The 22697-nt window shown below is 38.0% G+C and overlaps 1 protein-coding gene and 1 long non-coding RNA gene across 3 annotated transcripts in view; one reads left to right on the forward strand and one right to left on the reverse strand.

Annotated features, from left to right (window-relative positions):
• Window positions 1-22697, forward strand: part of VIT (vitrin) — a 181409-nt gene that overhangs the window by 57581 nt on the left and 101131 nt on the right. The window lies entirely within an intron of this gene.
• On the reverse strand, window positions 1365-22007 carry LOC103103740 (uncharacterized). Its single transcript, XR_458714.2, has 3 exons — window positions 21853-22007; window positions 12036-12176; window positions 1365-6135 (listed from the first exon to the last, which is right to left on the reverse strand). It is a non-coding gene; the product is annotated as an uncharacterized LOC103103740 (long non-coding RNA).

Consider the following 22697-nt stretch of genomic DNA (forward strand, 5'->3'; position numbering starts at 1 on the left):
GGGACAGGAAGTGATGTGGAAAAAAGGACTATAAAAAAATCCTAAACTTCCTGTCCAAGGGACTTCTTCTCCAAAGGAGAGAATCCAAGAAGCAGAGACTCCAGAGAAGAACTCCAAAGGAGAAGTCTCAAGAAGTAGTTGTTATGAGTGGAGAGAAAGACCATCCTTTCCATAGGTTGAATTAAAAAAAATGTTCCTGGCACTGTGTTAGGTAGTTTCCCTCTATAAGACAAAAACCATGAAAACCCAGTTCTCTTCATTCAAGGAGGGCACAGTCCAATATTAATGTTCTCCTGATGATGTATATGACTGCAAATTATTGAATGCAATAGTCTCAGAAGAATTCAAATGATCTTAACAACACAAAGCCTAGTGCTGAGTATGAATGGAAAGCAGAATTTTATAAATGATGACTTAAATACAAGAATGGAAGACATCATTGGATGTATAGACTCCTGGAAAGGAGGAAGGGCCATTAATGAAACAAGGATATAGCATAAATGAGAGCCTCCATTAAAATGAGTGAAAGGGAAAAGAACAAGCATTTTTAAGCACCTATTATTGGCACTATGATAAGTGTTTTATAAATATTACCTCATTTGATCCTTTTAAAAATGCTCTGAGGTAGGTACTATTATTTTCCTCTTTTTTTACAACTGAGGACAAATTAAAGCTGGCAAATACTAAGTGACTTGACCAAGATCACACAGTTAGCAATGTCTAAGAGTGGATTTTATCTCAGGTCTTCCTAACTCCAGGTCCAGTGCTTTATCCTCTGCATGACCTAATAGTGGTGTATTTCTAGTACATTATATATATTCTCTCTGGGAGATTTATAGTAAAGTAAAGGCACAGAATAGGCAGCGAAACAGCTCAGTGGATATAGAGCACTAAGCCTGGAGTCAGGAAGATCTGAGTTCTAATATGACCTCAGCCACTTACTAATTGCATAACCCTGGGAAAGTCACTTAGCTTCTATTAACCTTAATCTATTACATGAGGAAATGGCAAATCACTGCAGTATCTTTGCCAAGAAATCTTATGCATAGTAATGGTATGATATGATCCATTAGGTGATGAAGATTCGGATGTAACTGAACAACCGAATAATTAAAACAAAAGACTAAGGATTAAAAGATTCAGAGCAATGGTGATCTTTGCTGGAGAAGATAATATACAAAGCAATGAAATTATGGATCACTCTAAGAAAATACAGGCTCAATTAGATTAGAACATGGGCTCTCAAACCAAGCGATGAAAATTTTTTTTTAATTCTTAAGTTTATTTAATTAATTAATTTAGAATATTTCCCCATGGTTACATGATTCATGTTCTTTACCTCCCCTCCTCCCACCCCCTCCCATAGCCAAAGAGCAATTCCACTGGGTTTTACATGTGTCATTGATCAAAACCTATTTCCATATTATTGATATTTGCACTAGGGTGAGAATTTAGAGTCTATATCCCCAATCATATCCTCATTGACCCGTGTGATCAAGCAGTTGTTTTTATTCTATGTTTCTACTCCCACAGTTCTTTCTCTGGATGTTGATAGTGTTCTTTCTCATAAGTCCCTCCAAATTGTCCTGGATCATTGCATTGCTGCTAGTAGAGAAGTCCATTACATTTGATTGTGCGACAGTGTTATCAGTCTGTGTACAATGTTCTCTTGATTCTGCTCCTTTCATTCTGTATCAATTCCTGGAATTTGTTCCAGTTCACATGGAATTCCTCCAGTTTATTATTCCTTTGGGCACAATAGTATTCCATCACCAACAGATACCACAATTTGTTCAGCCATTCCCCAATTGAGGGGCATCCCCTCATTTTCCAATTATGTCACCACAAAGAAAGCATCTATCAATAATCTTGTACAAGTCTTTTTCCTTATTATTTCTTTGGGGCATAAACCCAGCAGTGCTATGACTGGATCAAAGGGCCATGCAATCTTTTAAAAAATATTTTTAACTGTATTTCATTATAATTGGTTTACTTTATAATCCTATGTATTTTATTGTGTGATTTAAAGATATTATTCTGAGAAGGGGTCCATAGGTTTTACCGGACTGCCCAATGAGTCCAAAGCACTGAAAATATTCAGAACCCTTAGATTAGAGGGACATTGCCTCAAGGCAGGGATATGAGATAGAAGACCATTAAATAGTTCAGGTGTGAAGAGATAAGGGCTTTGTGGCCATTGTAATGGGGCAAAAAAAAAATGTGAGAGATATTATGAAGGACAAAATGGCAACAATTTACAAGTGACTGGATGTTTGAGCCAATAAAGAAGCAAATATTATCGTTCAAATATTCTTTACCAGTCAGTTCTATTTAACAAACCTGGCTTTCTGAGGAGTATTATGTAAAAATGGATTTTTTTGGAGTTGAATGTCACAGTTATATCTTTACAAGACAGCCGACTCAAGTTCAATCTTATTACTCTGCCTACAGACATACTTTTCCTATTTCAGTATTAATTCTTCCTCTCAATAGCTATAAGACAAATTTATAATGTCTTTATCTGATTGATGAGCAAGTCTAGGCCCCAGAGCAAAGTAACTTTTTTGGGGAGAGTGAAAAGGTGAACAGCGAATGAGAAGTAGAATGTACTCTTTTGAACACTGAGCATTTGACTTATTGAACCTGACATCATCCTATAATCACTCTGTTATTAGAATAGGCAGATTCCACAAACCGTAGGCAAAGTATGCAAAGACAATGCCCATGCTTACAGGGTTTTCAAGACATATCAACACTGATTTTCTGCTCTTGGATGGAGCTTGATCCTAGGAAAGCCAGTGAGGTAAACATAAGTGATGAACAAGTTAAGTTTAGTAACCAATACAAGTCACGATCACAAATTCACATAGAATTGCAATATCAGAAGGGAGCTCAGTTCTAATTCAATCTATACTTATAGCAGAATCTTCTTTATATCATCTCTAAAACATCATTATCCAACCCCCACCTGGTGTCCTGAAGTAACAGAACCCATTACCTTTGGAGGAAGCCTGTTCTACTTTTAGAAAACTCTTTTAGGTGGTTTTCCTTACATCAAGCTAAAATCCACATCTCTCCAACTTCTACCCTCTGGAGCCAAGTAAAACACTATTCATTCTTCTTCCATGAACATCTCCAGTTCCTTCAACTGATCTTCATACAGTGTATTTCAAGGCCTTACCCCAACAAAGTATGTATTCCACCAACTCAATAACCTTCATAAAAGATGATGCCACCCCAAGCTGAACACAGTATTTCAGATGTGGCTCTTCCTCCCTGAATGTATCCTAGAGTTGTTTGTGTTGGCTTTCATATCACACTGTTGAGTCATATTGACCTTACAGCTGACTAAAAGCACCACGTCCAATTGTGCCTAAACATGCTCCTCTAGTTTGTACTTGTGAAATTGATTTTTTGTACTCAGGAGTAGAATTTCACATTTATTCCTAGTAAGTGTAAGTAGATTCAGTCAAACATCCTACACTATTGAAAACTTTGTTGGATTTTGACTCTCCTTGGAATATGTTAGCTATCTCTTTCAGCCTTAAGTCCTTGAGAAATTTAATGTTTGCCATCTGTGCCTTTGCCCAGCTCCCTGTAGTTAGGATAGACTCCTTTACAAAAATGAATGGTCTTTAAGTAGGTGGGCCTCATGAAGAATCTCATAGAGTTCTTTGAGTACAAAATATGAGACAAAGGGAAGAGCAGAATAAACTATTCAAGTAACAGAGTTCTCTTTCAGAAAAGCTATTGGAGCAATGTGGTCTGGTGGACTATACCACAGGCCTGAAAGTGTAAGTTCTAGACATCAGTCTCACCAGTCAGCAATGTGGCCCTTAGCCAGTGTCTCTTATGAGTGAGGAACACTGAAGTTCCCTCTTAGGTAAATACAATAGAAACTTTGTTTGGATTCAGTGACTGGTAGGCTATTTACAAACATTTATTTGGAAGTGATGTTATGACTTGTGAACACAAACTCTCATTTTGTAGTTGGAAACATTCAGGAAAACAAACAAAAATGTAATTTCATGCTTGAAGTAATAAGTTTTATATTTCATTTAACCAGATCTTATGGTATTTAGGGTTTGTTCATTCTCTTGACTTCTTCAGTCTTACCTATATTTCTCATTTGTCTTCACTTTTTACTTATCCTCTTAAGAGATTTGGATTTTGGGCATTTGTTTTTCAACAAAAGAGGTGGGGAAAGCACAAAGGAAGTCAGAAAAGGAAATAAACCTTAATGATGAAAGAGAGCAAGATATAAACTACAGATATCTAGATGCTCATTGGAAGAATTTTAACCAGCACAAAGTGCCCATATCTGTATCAAAGAGGATGCTTCCTCTCTGCAATGTCTCTTTCTTTCACAGAATTTGAGTTAAAAGGAACCTCTGGCCATGTAATATAAACCCTACCTGAAAAAGAATTCCCACTATAATATACCCAATCAGTAATCCTTTAATGAGAGGGTACCAGTCACCTCCCAAGGCAGCCCAAGCCACTTTTGTACAGTTCTAATTGTTAGAGTTTTTCCTGACATTAGACCCAAATTGACCAATCAATCTATAAGCTTTTATTGATGCATAATCAATAAGCACTGTGCTAGGTACTGGAAATGGAAGTGCAAAGAATAATCCATACTTTAATTCCTACCATTGTGCTACAGGTTTTGTCCTATCTTTGCTGTCCTCTATCAGCCCTGCATTACCTACTGTAGCTATCACTCTGCATTGTTTTTCAACAATCATGACTCTATCCTAGAACTGATGTTCTCTCCATCACCATGCCCGTTCTACTGAACAAAACCAGGAAAAATAGACATGGGGATCCATTCTACTCATGACACCCACAATCAGTCATAAGGTGAAAATGACCTTCTTGTTGTTCCTTGCACACAACACTCCCATCTTTGTCTTTGCACTGCCTGAAATGATCTCTCTCCTTATCTCCATCTTTTTAGAATTTTTTGTTTCCTTCAAAACTCAATTCAAATGATGTCTTCTATATGAAACCTTTCCTGGTTTCTCTAATAGCTAATACTCAGCCTCGCCCAAAAAAGTTATCTTGCTTTTATTTTGTACACATTTTGTATATACATATTTGTGCATATGTTATCTCTCCCACTAGAATGTAAGCTTTTGGAGGGAAAGGACTATTTCATTTTTACCTTCTTATCCCACAGCATCTAGCACAGTGTCTAGTAGATTGTAAGTACTTAAACCCTTATTGGTTGATCAGCTGCTTGGTTGGTAATGCCAGTACCTCACTCAAAGTGGCTTCAAGATCTCCATGTCCTCTCTGCTCAACTAAATTTGACCCTGGTGCTAGATTTCAAGTTACAGCTATGCTCAAGAAAACAGAAAAATTAGAATATATTTTTATATTTATTTGGCACTTTACAGTTTTCCATGCCCTTTCACATAGATTCTCTTATTTCATCTTTACCACCACCTTTCCATCAGCCATGTTGGCACCTGATCCAGAAAACATGCTCTGAAAGCCTTAATCCTTTCAGCTCCAGAACTCCTGCCTTGGTTCTCATGAGGTCTTTATCAATGAGTGCCTCCCATGTGGCCCTCTACACCAGAATGCTTGCTCTAGTCATGGTTCACTTTACTCTTCCACCATCGCTTGCCCGTTTGTCATTTCCATCCTGGAACTGTAATCAAATCAGCACTACCACTGCTACTGAAAGGGTGTATCAATCGACTCTCCTATGGCTGCACTTACCTCCTTATAACTTTCTAAGTAAAAATATCCCCTTGTGGTGACCATTCCCCCTATTTGTGTTGCCTCCTCCTATTAGAATGAGGGCAGGAACAATCTTCACATTTGTTTATGTATCTTTAATGCTTAGTAGCACAGTGCTTGGTATATGGGAGCTGCTTAATAAATACTTTTTCATTCACTCATGTATTAATTCTCACCTTCATAGCAACTCCATGAAGAAACCAAAGCTCCTAAAGGTCAAATGATCTAGTCTAAGTCACATAGGCAGTAAATGGCAAGGTATAAGTGGAATTCATTTTTCTTGAATACAAATTTCAAATCCTTTCACTGTAGCCTGTAGTCATCTAATTGAATTGGGACAACATAGTAGTTGATTGAGATGTCACATCTAAAAGTAGATGAAATCTGTGAACAAAAACAAATGTGTCAAAGAATCTGTGAAGGTTAGATGGAAAAAAGGAAACAGACATGAACCTAGAAGCAACTGAGTAAACAATTAAAATAGGAACTTTATTATAGAACTGGGGATCATTAAAACAGAAAAGATCAATCAAAAATGAAAAAGGCAGGAATGGTATCTGATTTTTCTAGCCAGCCCAGGGTTGCTATGGATACTGAATAATATATTAATGGATAGCTCTGTAATCACTCTGAGAATCAAAGACTTTGCCTGTGTTTACACTGTGGACTAGTGACCTCATCCCAGATTCATAACTAGCATGGAGCAATCAGGGCTTTGCTGTAGCATGCCAAATATGAGAGGAGGGCGTACTTCTTCCCCATAGTGATTACATGTCTGCCAGAACACACAATTATGTGGCAAAACCACTCTAGAGAATCCTCCCCACTTCTAGTAATCACAAAACATATCTCAAGAAGGCAATTGTTTCTCCTAAGTCTCACTGGAAAGGAGCTTACACCAGTCTTTTCTCGGAAGGACTGAACCCTCAGATGGACTATCTTTAGTACCATTGCTTGGCTGTCCATCATTCATTTCTTTTTTGTCTCATGAGAAAATATTTCTTGTTATAGCTCTTCATGAAAGTCATTACAGTGGTATGTGTTATATACATATTATATATATTTTTGCCTTCAGGAATGAAATAATCCATCATTTATTGGTACATTAGGATTATAAGAAAGCTGGTGATGTTTAGAATTCTTTCTAGATACTTCGAAGAATCCATAAGTTCTAGTATTAGAAATAGGAGAAGCAAGAATAACAGGGGTAATACACAATACCCCATAAAATGTTGAGTTCAGAATTAATAGCAACTTTTCCTTAGTGCCTAGAAACCTTTTCTCTTATGCATTTTCACAAGTGACTGTTACTGAATACCAATTTTCTGCTTCATAAGGAGGTATAGGTAAATAGCAAGTCTCTAAATAAATTTGATCACAGTAATTATTCAACAAGATCCAAGATAGTACTATTTACCCAGCCAACCTCTTGTATATTCATACTTTTTTTGACTGGGGCACATAACTTGCTATCTATAATAGCTGTCTACTGATATTACTTAGTAGTCTGCCACTAAGACTGAGTTGATTTTCCCAACAAGGCCCTGGGGTATGGCAGCAGGGAAGAAAGGCCTCAATTAGCTCAGTACTTTCTCTACTAGAAACTGCTCCAAGAAATACTTTGCTTATCTATAAAATTACTAGAGTTTAACTTCCTCCACCCAACACCTTCATACCCCTTAATACACCAAAACAATGAGTCATCAAGGTCTTCTGCTCCTTCTCCCCTAAAAATTTCTTGTTACTTTGCATTACCTGAACTAATCTAATTCTCATTCATTTCAAACCTATTTTGGAATTAGTACCTGTGACCTCACCCCACACACATATCCATGTCTGTGTCCAAAAAAGCTACTCCAGGTTCAAGTCACTCTGTGGTTCAAGTGATGGCTTGTGAGCCACCAACAATATGTATATTTTTGATAAGTCAATGAGAAAAGACAAATTAATTCAAAGCAAAAAACTCAATCAAATAGCAGAGGAAATTGATAAGAAAAGAGACCCCTTGCCCAGAAATATATTCTCCCACAGGTAAAATACCATTTCTGAGTATATCCACATGTGTAGAAATACATGATTAGAGAACATGAATATGAGTACACATGTAGACAGCACATATATGAAGGCACATAAGATAATGTAGAACTCAGGCACAAATATAGAGGGTACATATAGGAATGCATTTGACTAGGGAACATTTGACCCTGGGATAATTCCCTGATATCTGGGGGCCATCATATCTTGACTGACTGACAAAGTCACAGTCTGGGGAAAGGTGTCTGCAAAGCAGACCCCACCCCAGATGAGAGCCCCCTACTAACCCCCTCTCTGTGACTTCTCTTCCCAACTTCCCCCACTAATAGACTTGCTCTGATTATTATTCTCTTCCCAATACAGGAGAAATAATATGAGAGCAAATACTTATAGCATCAATAAATATATACCCCACTTTAATCCCCCTAGATTAGTACCCCAAAAAGATTGCAATTACAGAGTTAAAGTCCAAAGATTATTGCACATAACCCCTCCTTTCTCAAGCACAAGATACGCTTCAAGGCTTTACAATAAACAGTGGCCAAATGCTTGAGCACCATAATAAATCTTTCCCTACAGTTATCACACTCTAATAAATTTGTTGATGAACAGAAACCAAGCAGCATTGCTAGGCACTTCAAAGTAACACAAGAAAAACAGAACTTGTAAATTGAGGAAAACCCCAAAACTGGTCTGCTTTAGGTCCTCACACCTAGATATGAAGATGTTTTGTTATTCTTCTCCCAAAAAATTGTGATTGATAATGAAAGATGACCAAAAGCACAATGATCCTCTCAGCAGGTCAAGGGGTACTAACCTACAAATGGCTTTATTTACATTAATCATATCTATCATAGAGGGTTGAAATGCAATAAATGATCACAGGATTCTTTGTTGTAGTAACATCACAAGAGTGTTGTTTAAGTGATTTGATAATATCCAATCAGAATGCAGAATGTCACATATGTAGAGAATTGATTGTGCATTGTAACCATGAAAATGTGGTTTGCCAAGACTGTGAATGTTAAAAATTTGTAATGCCAAAACTGTAAAGGGTTTCGGCCAAACTATAAAGATAAATTTTAGTGTCTTGACTTAAAATCTAAAATTAAGTGGTTGCCATGGGAAAATTCCCAAATATGAAAATACCCAAGTCAGCTGGGTTTTATGGAGATTTTAATTAATATAAATGAAGGAATTAAGGGAAAGAGAGAGAGAGAATAGCCAAGTAGTAGAAAAGGACCTGAGCCAAAGGGAGAGCAAGTCAGTCTTTATCACTCACCACAAGATCATCTCAAGCAAGCTCCAATCCTCCACTGAACTCCTGAACTCCTTCACTAAGTTCAATCCTTCTCCTTTTAAAGAAATTTTCTCTTATGTCACCTCGCCTAAATTTTCATATCTACCAATCACAGTAGACACTTTTTCCCCAGGACTGCCAATTCCTAGTTCTTATCTTCTTTTGTTCTCACCTTCTCTAGTTAGATAAAAACTTCACACCTCTTTTTGTTAAGCTTGCCTTTTGTAAGTTGCTTGATCTTTTAGTGACTAATTTAACCTTTATAGGTAGTTAGCACCCTTTTGTATTAGATCTAAAAATAAACCACCTAGCTTAAGGTTTTGGCTTCACTATAAGATATGAGTTAGGGACTTTTCATTGTTCAATCAGGAGTTTGCAACTTTATCTTCCCCTAAGTCACTGTCTGAGTAGGGTGGAGTAATTTTAAAAGTTCTCAATACATTCCTGATCAAGTACTTCCATTGTTACAATAGGGGAATTTGCTTAACCAAATCTTCTAAGGTACAGTCTGAGCAGTTTTAAGATTCAGAGTATGTACCAGAAAACCTATATAATAAACAAACCATGGCACTGTGGCAGATCACTGTGTGTGATGCCTGCATAAGTGGGTTGAATGCACAATGTATCTCATCTCATTTATCTGACAAGGTTGTCACATCTGGGCAGAGACCTTAGATCCTCAGAGAGGCCACTGGATGGACCTTGCTACCTGATGAATCAACTTTAATTACTCATATCTCTGATGCTTCAGAGTTGCCTATGCCCTCCATAATATACCAATCTTCTATGCTCTGTTGACCATCATGTCTCTGCTCTTTTCTCAGGGACATTTCATCTCTGATATGCTCTGCTACTGTATTGTTGTATTTGATGATACCTTTAAGCTACCACCACCAAGCTACTCCTCAACTATTCACATTTGTTGAGCTAACTGCTGTTCTCTGCTACCATGTGCTGGAGTAAGCCCATAGGCAAGTGAGAGTTTATTTAGGCAGAACCAGATTGATGATTTAAAATTCCTTTTAATTCTTGTTAAATCCTATTCTGGGGACTCTACCCAATAATAATACAAAGGAGCTATGCCATTCTGGGGTTAGGGAGCTCCCTGAGACCCAAGAATGTTCTTTGTTACATTGAAAATTTATGAAAGCAAGAAAATTTTAGTGAATCTAAGAACTTTTATTAGATGCTTTGTTCTAAATTCCTGCCTTTAATTATGAATAGCGTGGTGGATCAAAATCAATTACCTTTGTTTAGCATGACAGACCTCTTTAATCTCCTTTTAAAAGGGTGAAGTTTGAGTAATGGTGGTTTAAATATTCTCAAGAATATCAAAGGCATCCCTGAAAAAATTTTAAGGAATGTGTCATTTGAGGGCTACATCTCAAACTGTATTACAAAACAGTAATCATCAAAACAATCTGGTACTGGCTAAGAAATAGAGTGATAGATCAAAAGAATAGATTTGGTACACAAAACTTAGTAATAAATGGCCATAGTAATTTAGTATTTGATAAACCAAAAGATTCAAGGTTATAGGATAAGAACTCACTATTTGACAAAAAATATAAGGAAAATTGGGAAATGTTATAGCAGAGACTGGAAATAAACCAACATTTCATACCAAATACCAAGATAAGGTCACTATGGATGCATGATCTAAACATAAAAGGTGATAGATATCACAAACAAATTAGGGGAGCATGGAATAGTTTACTGTCAGATCTATGGATAAGGGAATAATTTAGGAACAAACAAAAAATAGAGAGCATTATAAAATGTAAAATGGATAATTTTGATTATATTTGTTTCAAAAAATTTATACAAATAAAACAAATGCAAACAAGATTAGAAGGAAAGCAAAAAGCTGGGGGGGGGATTTTATAGCAAGTATCTCTGATAAAGGTCTAATTTCTCAAATATCTAGAGAACTAAGTCAAATTCATAAAAATAAAGGTAATTCTCCAACTGATAAATGGCCAATAGATATGAACAGATACTTTTTGGATGAAGAAATCAAGTCTATTTATAATCATCTGAAAAAATGCTCTAAATCACTCTTGATTAGAGAAATATAAATTAAAACAACTCTCAAGTACCCCAACAAATCTATAAGATCAGCTAATATTGGATGGGATGTGGAAAAATTGGGACACTACTACATTTGGTGGAGTTAAGATCTGATTTAGTCATTCTAGAGAAAAATTTGGAACTATGCTTAAAGAACCCTAAAACTACAAACCCTTTAATCCATCAATACCATTAGTAGGTCTATATCCCAAAGAGATTTTTAAAACAAGGTGGGAAGAAAGAGCCTATTTGTACAAAAAAATATAGTAGCTCTTTTTGTGATAGCAAAGAATTGGAAATTATGGAGTTACCCATCAACTGGGGAATGATCAAGTTGTGGTATATGATTATGATTAAACACTATTGTGGGGGGCAGCTGGGTAGCTCAGTGGATTGAGAGCCAGACCCAGGGATGAGAGGTTCTAGGTTCAAATATGATCTCAGATACTTTCTAGCTGTGTGACCCTAGGCAAGTCACTTAACCCCCATTGCCTAGCCCTCACCACTCTTCTGCCTTGGAACCAATATGGAGTATTGGTTCTAAACAGAAGGTAAGGGTTTCAAAACAAACAAACAAACACTATTGTACTTTGCAAAATTACAAGCAATGATTACATGGGTCAGTGGGGATATGATTGGGGATACAGACTCTAAATGACCATCCTAGTGCAAACATCAACAACATGGAAATAAGTTCTGATCAAGGACACATGTAAAACCCAGTGGAATTTTGCACGGCAGCTATGGGAAGGATGGGGGGAAGGGGAGGTAAAGAATATGATTCTTGTAACCAAAGAATAATGTTCTAAATTGACTAATTAAATCAAATTTTAAAAAAATTACAAGCAGGATGATTTCAGAAAAATCTAGAAAGACTTACATTAACTGAAGCAGAGTGCAGTGAGTAGAACCAGGTCTTTGTACACAGTGATGACAAACAATCGTGAATGACATAGTTATTCTCAGTAATTCAGTGATCCAAGACAACCCCAGAAATTTATTATGAAAAATGCCATCTGCCCTAAAAAAAAGAATTGATAGAGTCTGTATGAAGGCTGAACATATTATATTTTACTTTCTTTCAACTTTTTTTTATTTGAGATCTTTTCCACAAAAATGACTAATATGGGGAAATGTCTTACATGATTACACATGTAAAATCTATTATCAGTTTCTTATTGTCCCTGGGAAGGGGGAGGAATGGGAAAGATTGAGGGAAGGTGAGTGGGAAGTGAGATAATTTGAACTTAAAACTTAAAAAAAAAAAGAATGTTAAAAATGTTTTTACATGTAATTGGAGGAAAAAATAAAGTATTATTTAAAAAGGAAGAAAGTCCTCAATGGGAAAACAAGTAGCTAAACAGAGAGAGGGAAATACTGACCTATGTCAGATTGAGGGGCAAAATGTCACACTGAGGAAAAAAAAAGAGAAATTGGAACCACTGAACACTTGAAGGCTTAGCAACTCCCTGATGAGAAGTGGTAAAGCAACTGTTTTTCCTACTGGTAACAACAGTAGACAGATCAGCTCTCTTCTCAGGGCATGTATCCAAGATGTAATGGGGAAGTTCATAAGACAGGTCCAACTAGATGATTACTACTCACTTATATCAGTTAATCAATAAACATTTAGTAAGCACTTAGTATGTGCCAAGTACCCTGGTAAGCACTGGACATAGAAAGAAAGACAAAAAACAGTCCTTGCCTTCCAGAAATTCACATTCTGAGTGGGAAAACATGCAAACCACTATACATAAACAGGCAGTTAGGTAGCACACCGGATAGGGTGACGGGCTTGGAGTCAAGAAGACTCTTCTTCCTGAATTCAAATGTGACCTCAGACACTTATTAGCTAGGTAATCCTGGGTAAGTCACTTTAACCTTGTTTGCCTCATTTTTCTCATCTGTATTATGAGCTGGAGAAGGAAATAGCAAACCACACTAGTATCTCTGCCCAGAAAAGCCAAATAGGGCCCCAGCGTCAGATATGATTAAAACAAGTGAAAAACAGCAACAACATGTATAAACAAATTATATACAGGATAAGTAAGAAATAATCAGCAGAAGAAAGGAATTAGCACTAAAAGAGACTGAGAAAGATGTTCAAAAATGGGATTTTAGCTGGGACTTGAAGGAAACTTTCTGGTGATTTATATGAACACAAATGACTGCTAAAAAAAATCAATAAAATGTTAAAGATTGCAAAGCCTTGAGGCAGGGGACTGAATACCTTGGGTATATGCGATGTTTCAATCAATGCTGTTTATCAAAGGAAAGGGCTTGAGGAAAGAAGGCAAATTTGGGAAGCAAACGTTAGTTAAGTAGATTGTATCTTCTGAGAAACGGATTTGGTATTTGGACCATTCTTTTTATATATACATATATATTCATATCAAATACATATCTAATTTATATAATATATGCTACATATAACATATATGCATATATAATGTATATAATATAGATATATTCAGACATCTGTGTAACTGTCATTCTGAGCATTCTCTGTTCTTTTCTGACATTGTCACCAACATTGCTAAAGTAAAAGGAAATTGACTGAAGACTACCAAGGGCCATTTTTTATTTTTCTTCATATTATGAGTTGCCAGGACTTCAAATAATTCAGCCACTGTCAGAACCAAAACTTATACATCAGTGTACCTGGATGAGATTACAGATAAATCAGAGTCTGAAAGTCTGACAGAGCTAAGGTAGATGCTTCAGGTTCTATAGATGTAGTGATTCAAGATGAGAAAAATGGGCACAGTGATATAGAGGGGATGGATGAGAAAATAGTAGTTGATGAGCTTTGGAATGTTATAAGAATGCTACATAAGTTGGAGAAAAAAAGCAGGTTGAAAAATTGGGGCAAATGAAATGTCCAGGAGCTGGTTTCTGAATTCCTAGGCCAAATAAAAAGCATGCTTGAAGAACCAACTGAGTAAACTGAGTAATTATAATAATTTATATTTAGAATATTCTTTAAGATTTTCAGAGTACTTTACATATATTCTCTATTATCTTTTAAATAACTCTGTTAGATATTTTTATTCCAATTTTAGAGGTGAAGAAATTAAACCTGAAAGAGTTTAAATGACTTTCCCACAGTAATTTCACTAGTAAGTATCCAAGGCAAGATCGATGTCATCTCCCTAAATTCAAGTCCAAGTACTCTCTTCACCATACTAATTTACTCTAGGGTCCATCCAGGGAAACAACAATAGTAAGGCAGAACAGGCAGGAAGTTTATAGCTAGGTGAGCAAATAGTTTGGTATCTGGGAAATCTGGCATGAGGGACCAGGAATGGGATTAGCCTGGAGACAGAAAAGTGAGGATCAAAGAACCGTGTTGTGAGAGGCCCGAGATACTATTTGACTGAGAGGGGAAAAAAAGAGATGGCAGATAGATTCTTTTCCCATGCCTCACTGATATGAGTGGAACTAGAGAGGAATTTACATAAAACTAGCTTCAATAGCCTCTCCCACAGAAACTATAGATACTGTTACTCTCTCTTTAAAAGGCTATGAAACTTTGAACAGTTACAGTTTAACTGACATTTCTTGATGAATCAATGTGGAGCTGGAGAGTTCTGTCATCAGGGAAAAGATGAAGAAATTGTCATTCTGAAGAGTTACTTGTCATAGCTAGAAAGACTGTGTGAAAAGAGAAAATGATTCCCTAAGAACTGGATTTAACCCTCATGTTGAGAATAAATAAAGATTCCTGAAAGATTTGAACTACAAATCTTAGTAGGTGACTGGTGGGACTTTGTTCCAGAAATAAAGAGAAGTCTTCCTCTTCCTCCTCCTTTCCCTCCACAAGAACAACATTTATTAAGCACTTACTATGTCCGGCACTGGGGATACCAAGAAAATGCATCACCTATCCTCAAGAAGCTCATATTTTAATGGAGAGACAGCAATCAAACAACTATGTACATAGAAGATATGTATAGTATAAATAGAAAGGCACCAGCAGTAAGAAGGACCAGGAAAAACCTCTTGTGGAAAGTAGGATGTAAGCTAAGTCTTGAAAGAAACCAGGAAAGCCAGAAGGCAGAGATAAAAAAAGTTATTGGGGGACAGGAGGGGGTCATTCCAGGTTTCAGGAATGCAAAAAGCATAAAGCTGAGACAGGGTGTCAATATGAGGAACAGCAAGAAGGCCAGTGTCATTGGATTATAAAGTATTAAAAAAAAAAGACTGAAAAGATAAGGATGCAGGTGATGACGCACTCCAAAAGTCAAATAGAAGATATTGTATTTGATTCTAAAGGTAATAGGGAGCCATTGGAGTTTGTTGAGGAGGGGTAGGATGACTTGGTCAGACATATGCTTTAGGAAGATCACTTTGGCAGCTAAGAGAATGGACTAGATTGGGGAGAAATTTGAGGCAGGGAGACCAACTAGAATGCTGTTGTAATAGCCTAAAAAGCAGGTTTTCTGACTCCAAGTCCCTCACTCCATCCAAACTGCCATTCTGCCTCTCAAAGTGGACACAAGGACAGAATTAGGACTTCTGGATAAGGACTCTGGATGAAGATACTTGGGCATCAGAAATCAGATAGAAAATGGAAAATGAGTGTCAATAATTGTGTTGATACTTAACAGAGATATTCTAAGAAAGAAGATCCTTGAAAGAAGATTCTTCCTCAGGCTAGAACTTGGAATAGGCTCTAGGCAGAACTGAGCCCTAGGAGGAAATGGGAAATTATACCTGACACCAAGCCAGAATTGAAGTAGCTAGGTGGTACAGTGGATAGTGTTGGATCTGAAGTTAGAAAGGCCCAAATTCAAATCTAGTCTCAGAAATTTACCAGCTATGAGATTGTGGGCAAGTCACTTAACACTGTTTGCCTTGATTTCCTCATCTATAAAACTTAAATAATAGTATCTACCTCCCACAGAAGTTATGATGATAAAAATGAGATAGCATTTGTATCTAGAGCAAAGCATTTTGCAAACTTTAAAGAACTGTATAAATTTTAGCTCTTAATATGGATTGAATGGCAAAACAATGGAAGACAACAATAGAGAAAAAGGACCTGGAAAAGAGTTGTCCATGATAGCCAGACATAAACATTTAAAGATTTACCGTCATTCAGTGCTGATTACAATATAATTTAGCTTCCTTGAACTCCAGATCATACTTCTCTACTCTTATAAAGTCAAGAAACATGAAGAAATATTCCAACCTGTCTTCTCAAGAAAGGAGAGAGGTATTGGGGAGATAAGAAATTAAACCTGCATAGCCACACCCAGGACAGAGACTAATCATCCAGGTTGAGTGGGGAATCATACCAGCAACACCAGTTCAAAAGATGCTCTTAAAAAAAATTATAGAAGCCCAAAACACACCATTGATCCCAGACTAGAATATACAGACCTCAGTGTCTGGGTTACTGAAATGAAAGGCAAGGAAGAAAATAACCATGGTCAATAGTCAACTTTTGGTGGGAAGAATAAACCCAACAAAACTGTTTCAAGCACCAAACTAAAATTTCTTAACTCAACCCACAAATTGTTTAAGCCTGTGAGCAAACATGGCCTGCTAGATTCCCAAAGGAAGGAAAGATTTCCAAGCTGGCTCAGATCCAAACAAGCCAAGGTTGGCTGAGAGGGCAGGGTAAGGAAAGAAAAGGGATGGGATTCTGATTCCAAGCCTCTTTACAGATTGTTTGAAATGTTGACATGGCTACCATAGATAGTTAAGGGTTAAAAAGAGTCAGATTGTTGGTACAGCTGGAAGTCATTACAGCTGAGACCATCAGAGAAACAGGGAGTTTGGAGTGGGTGGCCTGGCCAGTATTCAGAATCCATTCATAGAATCTTGGAGTTTGAAGGAAGGGCCCTCAAAGATCATGCAGTCCAACCTCCCACCCCATGCAGGAATCCCTTTTAAAACATCCCTGACAAATGATTACACAATCCCTGCTTAGAGTAGAGAGAGGAGCTCCTTCTTTGAGTAGGCAGCCATTGTTACACAGATGACCTTGCTCTTCTCTCTGGAGAAAAGCATGGCAGGTCTCCTCCCCACACAGCCCTTCAAATATTTAAAGACAGCCATTATATCCACCCCCACCATTTCTACCACTCCCCCAGATCTTCTCTTCTCTAGGCCAACCATCTACTGTTCTCTCAACCATTCCATCTATGACAAGATTTCCAGTGTGACGCAGGACAAAAGAGTAATGAATTTCAAACATGTATTCATATCTCAGTCCTTTCATTTATTATTGATGGACTTTGGGCAAGTGTCAGTCTTTCTAGGTCTCAGGCTTCCCATCAATAAAATGAGAGAGTTAAACTAGATGACCACTGAGATCCTTTCCAACTCAAAATCTATAATTCTGTGATTAGTTATCCCACTTTGAAAGCACTCCAGCTTTCAGAGACCATTTACAAATGTAACACCAGGAACTGGCTAACATACTCCAGGTAGAATATGATGAATACATGTGGTTTAATCTGAGAAATAAGGCTAGGTTCCATTGTCAGCTAATTTGTTTATTTCTTCAGTGAGGTCAGTAATGAGTTTCCTGCAATATTTGCCAAGGTCTTCACCTCAATAAGGCTATGAATTTAGTTTAATAAAACCCCTTTCACTTCTGTGGATTGTAATTTACTTTATAAATATTTACTTTTTGTTAATATATATATATGAAAAATATATATATATATATATATTTTTTTTTTAAGAGTATTTGACTTAAGGGGAAAGTTAGGTGGCTCAGTGGATTGAGAGCCAGGAGTAGAGATGGAGGTCTTGGGTTCAAATATGACCTCAGATACTTCTCAGTTATGTGATCGTGGGCAAGTCATTTTAACCCCATTGCCCAACACTTGCAAACCTTTTAGAGATCTCATGCCTAAACTACACCTTCAAGCTGCCTCTGAGCCCCTCCACATTACCCCAGACAGCAGAGGAAGAAAGTGCTTACACTGGGCTAATAGGCAGAGTGATGGGGCATGTGAATATTATCCTCAGGCACAGGGGAGAGGGAGAGGAGGGCAGCCCCATCTTGTACACTGGAGCAAGCATGCCAAGCCATCACCAACACAGGCCTAGTCCTTACTACTATTCTGCCTTGGAAACAATACACAGTATTGATTCTAGGAGAGAAAGCATGAGTTTAAAGACAAAAACGAACAAAAAATGGTCATATGAATCAACTAGATAGCAAAGTGTTAAATCAGAATTAACACTAAGAAGGTAAGTGTTAAAAAAAAAAGAGTACATGCCACTTCCCCAAATGGAATAATCTCTTCCAGGTGAGAGATTCTCATTTTTGTCTTTATATACCTAGCCTGTGGCATATAGTAAGTGCTTAATAAATATTTGTCGATTGATAGACTGATGGTCATGGCAGTAGTGATAGCAATAGCAGAACAAGGTAATGAAAGTAGAGGTTTCAATTGAATTTTCACCAAAGGAGATGCCAGCTTGTGACAAAGTATAAGGGCATAAGAGAGAATCTGACTCTAAATGAAATATATTCATTGCTACTCACTCCCTTGACAATTTCCAAAACATCACTTTTATAGCTTCACTTCCTCTTTTCAGAAATGCTCAATGTTTTCCTACTACCTACAGGATAAAGTCCAAAGTCTTTCACCTTGGATTCAAAGTCTTTTAAAATCTGACCCAAATCCATCTTTTTCAGCCTCATCTCACACTATTTCATGACTCTTACAAACTAGTCAGGTCAGTCACCTCACAGTTTCCTAAATGAATCTGGAGTTTTCCAGTCTCTGCATCTTGGTTCATGCCAAGTTCTCCAACCAGAATGCTTGCCTTCCTTCTTCTCCACCTTTCTAAATCCTATCCATCTTTCAAGTCTAGTTTATGTTTCCCCTACTTACTCCTATAGAAAATCTCTCCCCCAAATCCCAGAACATATTGAGGTCTCCCTATTGTAAAATGTCACGCTTAATATCTGTGCCACATGTTCTCACTAACAGTACATTTTAGTGCCTTATATTACTTAACTTTATATGTTTGTATATTTTTTCTTTCCCAACTAGATTTTAAGTTCTTTGAGAGTAGGGACCATTTCTTTTACTTCTATATGTTCATGGTGCCTAGTACAGAGGACCCTTTTCTGACTGACATTCAAGGTTCTCAGCCCCAACCCACCAATCTAAATTTATCTCCAAATGGTTCCCAGTATGAACCCCCAAACCAGGCTGAGCTCACTGTCTTCTGGATAGATGAGATTTACTCCCAGTCTCATGCTCATACTTAGTTTCTTTTTCTCCCCAAAATGTCCTTCCATCATCTCTGCAGGCAAAAAGAGAGGCAGCTGTTCCCAAAGAATGACACTGCCACCCAGGGTCGATAGAAAATGCCAATGAGGAACAGCATAAGATGGGACAGTGTCAATAGCTGGTGGCACAGCCAAGCAATAGGAAGTACTCTCAGATCCAGTCTTCCTAGTGCCTTTCTTTCAAGGCTCAACCTAATACATATTTTTTTTAGAAAACTGCTCTGTCACCCATGAGGCAAAGCAGTAGAATTAAGTGCACCAATGAAATGGAAATATTCTAAAATTGCCTAATAAGGTATGAGGAATGAAGAGCAGGGGCCCAGGAAATAGTTCTAACTATGGCACAGCTTAAAACTGCCTGGGGTTGGAGGGGAATTCGCCATCTTCTACTCAGTTAAGCCTTAGCATACATGCTTGGGGGGGGGGGGGGGGAGTTTGAGGCCAAACCAGTCAAACCAGGTTTCACCAGCCCACACTATATAATCATGGAAGTTGAGATCTCCTCCAGCAAGCCTCTCCTACCTTTTCTAGCACACATAGATCTCCTTATCTCATCTCTGCATTCTTATAGTATTTACTGTCTGTTGTTGGGATCTTATTATTATTCCCATTTTAAAGTTGAAGAAACAAAAGCAAACAGAAATTAAATGACTTGCTTAGGGTCACATATATAGCAAGTGCCTGAGGCTAGATTTGAACTCCCATCTTCCTGACTCTAGACCCAGTGGTTTATCCACTGCTTGGCTAACTACCTGGAAGAATACAAAGAATTGGTACAATTCTATAGGAAATCTACAGCAGTGAGGATCAAGAACAGGGACACAGGAACTTGTGATGGTGGAACTCTGTGCCAGGATTAGTTGCTTCTGAATCTATTCCTTTTACTTCAAAATGGGATTGGTAGGGCCAGAAGCAATTTGAAGTCCCTGCAACATTAAGATTGGGAAAGTGCCACTCTCAAAAAACACCAGTTTTCAATGAATACTAATTCCCTGGTCCAGACCCCAACTCCAGAGCTTCAGTGCTTGTACTGATCACTATCCCTACAGGAAGGCTGAGTTAACATTCTTCAGGAACTGTTGTTATATTTGCCTGCTCAAGGGAGGGATTCATTGCCCAGAATTACTGGGACTAAACATATCCTATATCTGGGAGAACGTGGAGTTACACTTATCATGGCACACTATTGGCTGATGGAATGAAAGGCAACTAACCACAGCGCTGTGTTCCGCATTCTGGGCACTGATTGACTCAGTGACTGTAGGTTAATAAGAGTGTAGCAAAGGTTTATAGGAGAGTGGGAAGGGTTTATAAAGCCATATATATATATATGTGTATATATATATATATATATATATATATATATATATTATAACACCACTACTTCATGGATTTTCACCTATCACAGGGGGATTTTCATCTATCACAGGGGTCTCTGGAACATAATTCTCATGATAGGTGAGGGATCACTGTACTAAAGTTTTATGACTAAAGTCCAGTGAAATATAGTGGAGACACATCTTACTTGGGAGTTCAGATCTAACTTGTGTAGAGTAAAAATTGTCTCCTCTCTGCATCAGATCCCATTGGAGAACAGCCAGAGCCATGTTGAAAAAACAAATGTAAGGGAAGTTGGCAAGCAAGAGCCATCATTTCAATACAAGGTTTGGCACTAAACACTAAGCCCAATCAACATGCATTTATTGAGTGCCTACTATGTGCCAGACACCATGCACATGCAGTGTAACAGTTGGTCCAGGGCATGAAGTGGGACTAGGAGTGAGCTGCTGCTGGAGAAGTTTCCATCATTCCTCTGCCCAATATTCCACTGAGGCCTCTCTCTCCAGCACTACCACCCTTCCTTATCCGAAGCCCTAAGCGTAGTAGATGGATGGGAATAAGAGGAGGAAGCAGGCATCAGTATGACCTGATGAGAAGGGGATACTCAGCTCCTACCTTACATTCACCCCAGGGCATATGATCACTGAATAGAATAGCAGATATGATCTCCTACAACATTTAAACTCTCTGTCTCTCTGTCTCTCTGTCTCTCTGTCTCTCTGTCTCTCTGTCTCTCTGTCTCTCTCTCTCTCTCTCTCTCTCTCTCTCTCTCTCTCTCTCTTTCTCTCTCTCTCTCTCTCTCTCTCTCTTTCTCTCTCTCTCTCTCTGACTCTCTCCCTCTGACTCTCTCTCCCTTTCTCTCTCTCTTTCTCCCTCCCTCTCTCTTTTACTCTCTCTTTCATCTGTCTCTCTCTATCTCTGTCTGTCTGTCTCTCCTCTCCTTCTCCTTTTCGCCTTTCCTTTTCTTTACATCTTTCTATGTCTTTCATAGTTGAATCCAATGTATAAATGTTGGGGCTCTATTGTAAACACATTCAAAAAGAGGCAGGGTTAGCCATTGAGTTGGGGGATTATTCACAAGTCCACATACCTCTTAATAAGAATCATAGACCCACAAAAGGTGAAGTGAGAGATTGAAGGTCACTGTCTCTCTGGTAACCATGCAGAGCAAAAACAACACTGAATCACAGCTTCTATCTACCCTCACCAGGGTCAGGTGGGACTCCTCAGTGAGCGGCTATCAGTGCCACCTGGTGGTTAAGACATTTAAGTGTTGTGTTCATGTGAGCTGTTATTGTTGATCTCATCTACTCCCATGAGGGAGGGTGTGCTCTTCTTTTGCCACTGAACTTGGCAGTCAAGGGTGCTTTGGGGAAGAGTTTTGACCTAGGGAGTTTATCCTTTGATCCTTTTTTCCAAACTTGGGCTTGATTGGAGTCTCCCATAAGAGGCCCTTCTGTGACCCTTTGAGACCCACCTTTGTGGAGCCTTGCTCCACCCACACAGATAGCCACTCACTTTAGAGGGCTTCTTAACCTTTTTTGTGTATGTCATGGAACGTTTTGGCAATCTTGCCAAGTCTATAAATCCTTTCTCAAAGCAATGTTTTTAAATGAATTTTTTAAAAACACTTAGTATTACAAAAAAGCTCAATTGAAATAGTTATCAAAATATTAAAAGTTTCAAGCTCATAAAACCCCTGAAATTTATCCACAGACCTCTTGGCTCCATCAACACCAGATTAATGTTAAGGACACCTCAGAAAAGAACCTGAAGCTCAATGAAATAGCTTGCCTAGAGTCACACATCCAGCAAATGTCCGAGGCAGGATTGAGCCTAATCCCAAGGCTAGTGGGCAGCTAGGTGGCAGAGTAGCTAGGGTGCCAAGCCTAGAATCAGGAAGACTCATTTTTCTGAATTCACATTTGACCTTAT

This window comes from Monodelphis domestica, chromosome 1 (genome assembly GCF_027887165.1).
Source record: "Monodelphis domestica isolate mMonDom1 chromosome 1, mMonDom1.pri, whole genome shotgun sequence".
Taxonomy (NCBI): Eukaryota; Metazoa; Chordata; class Mammalia; order Didelphimorphia; family Didelphidae; genus Monodelphis; species Monodelphis domestica.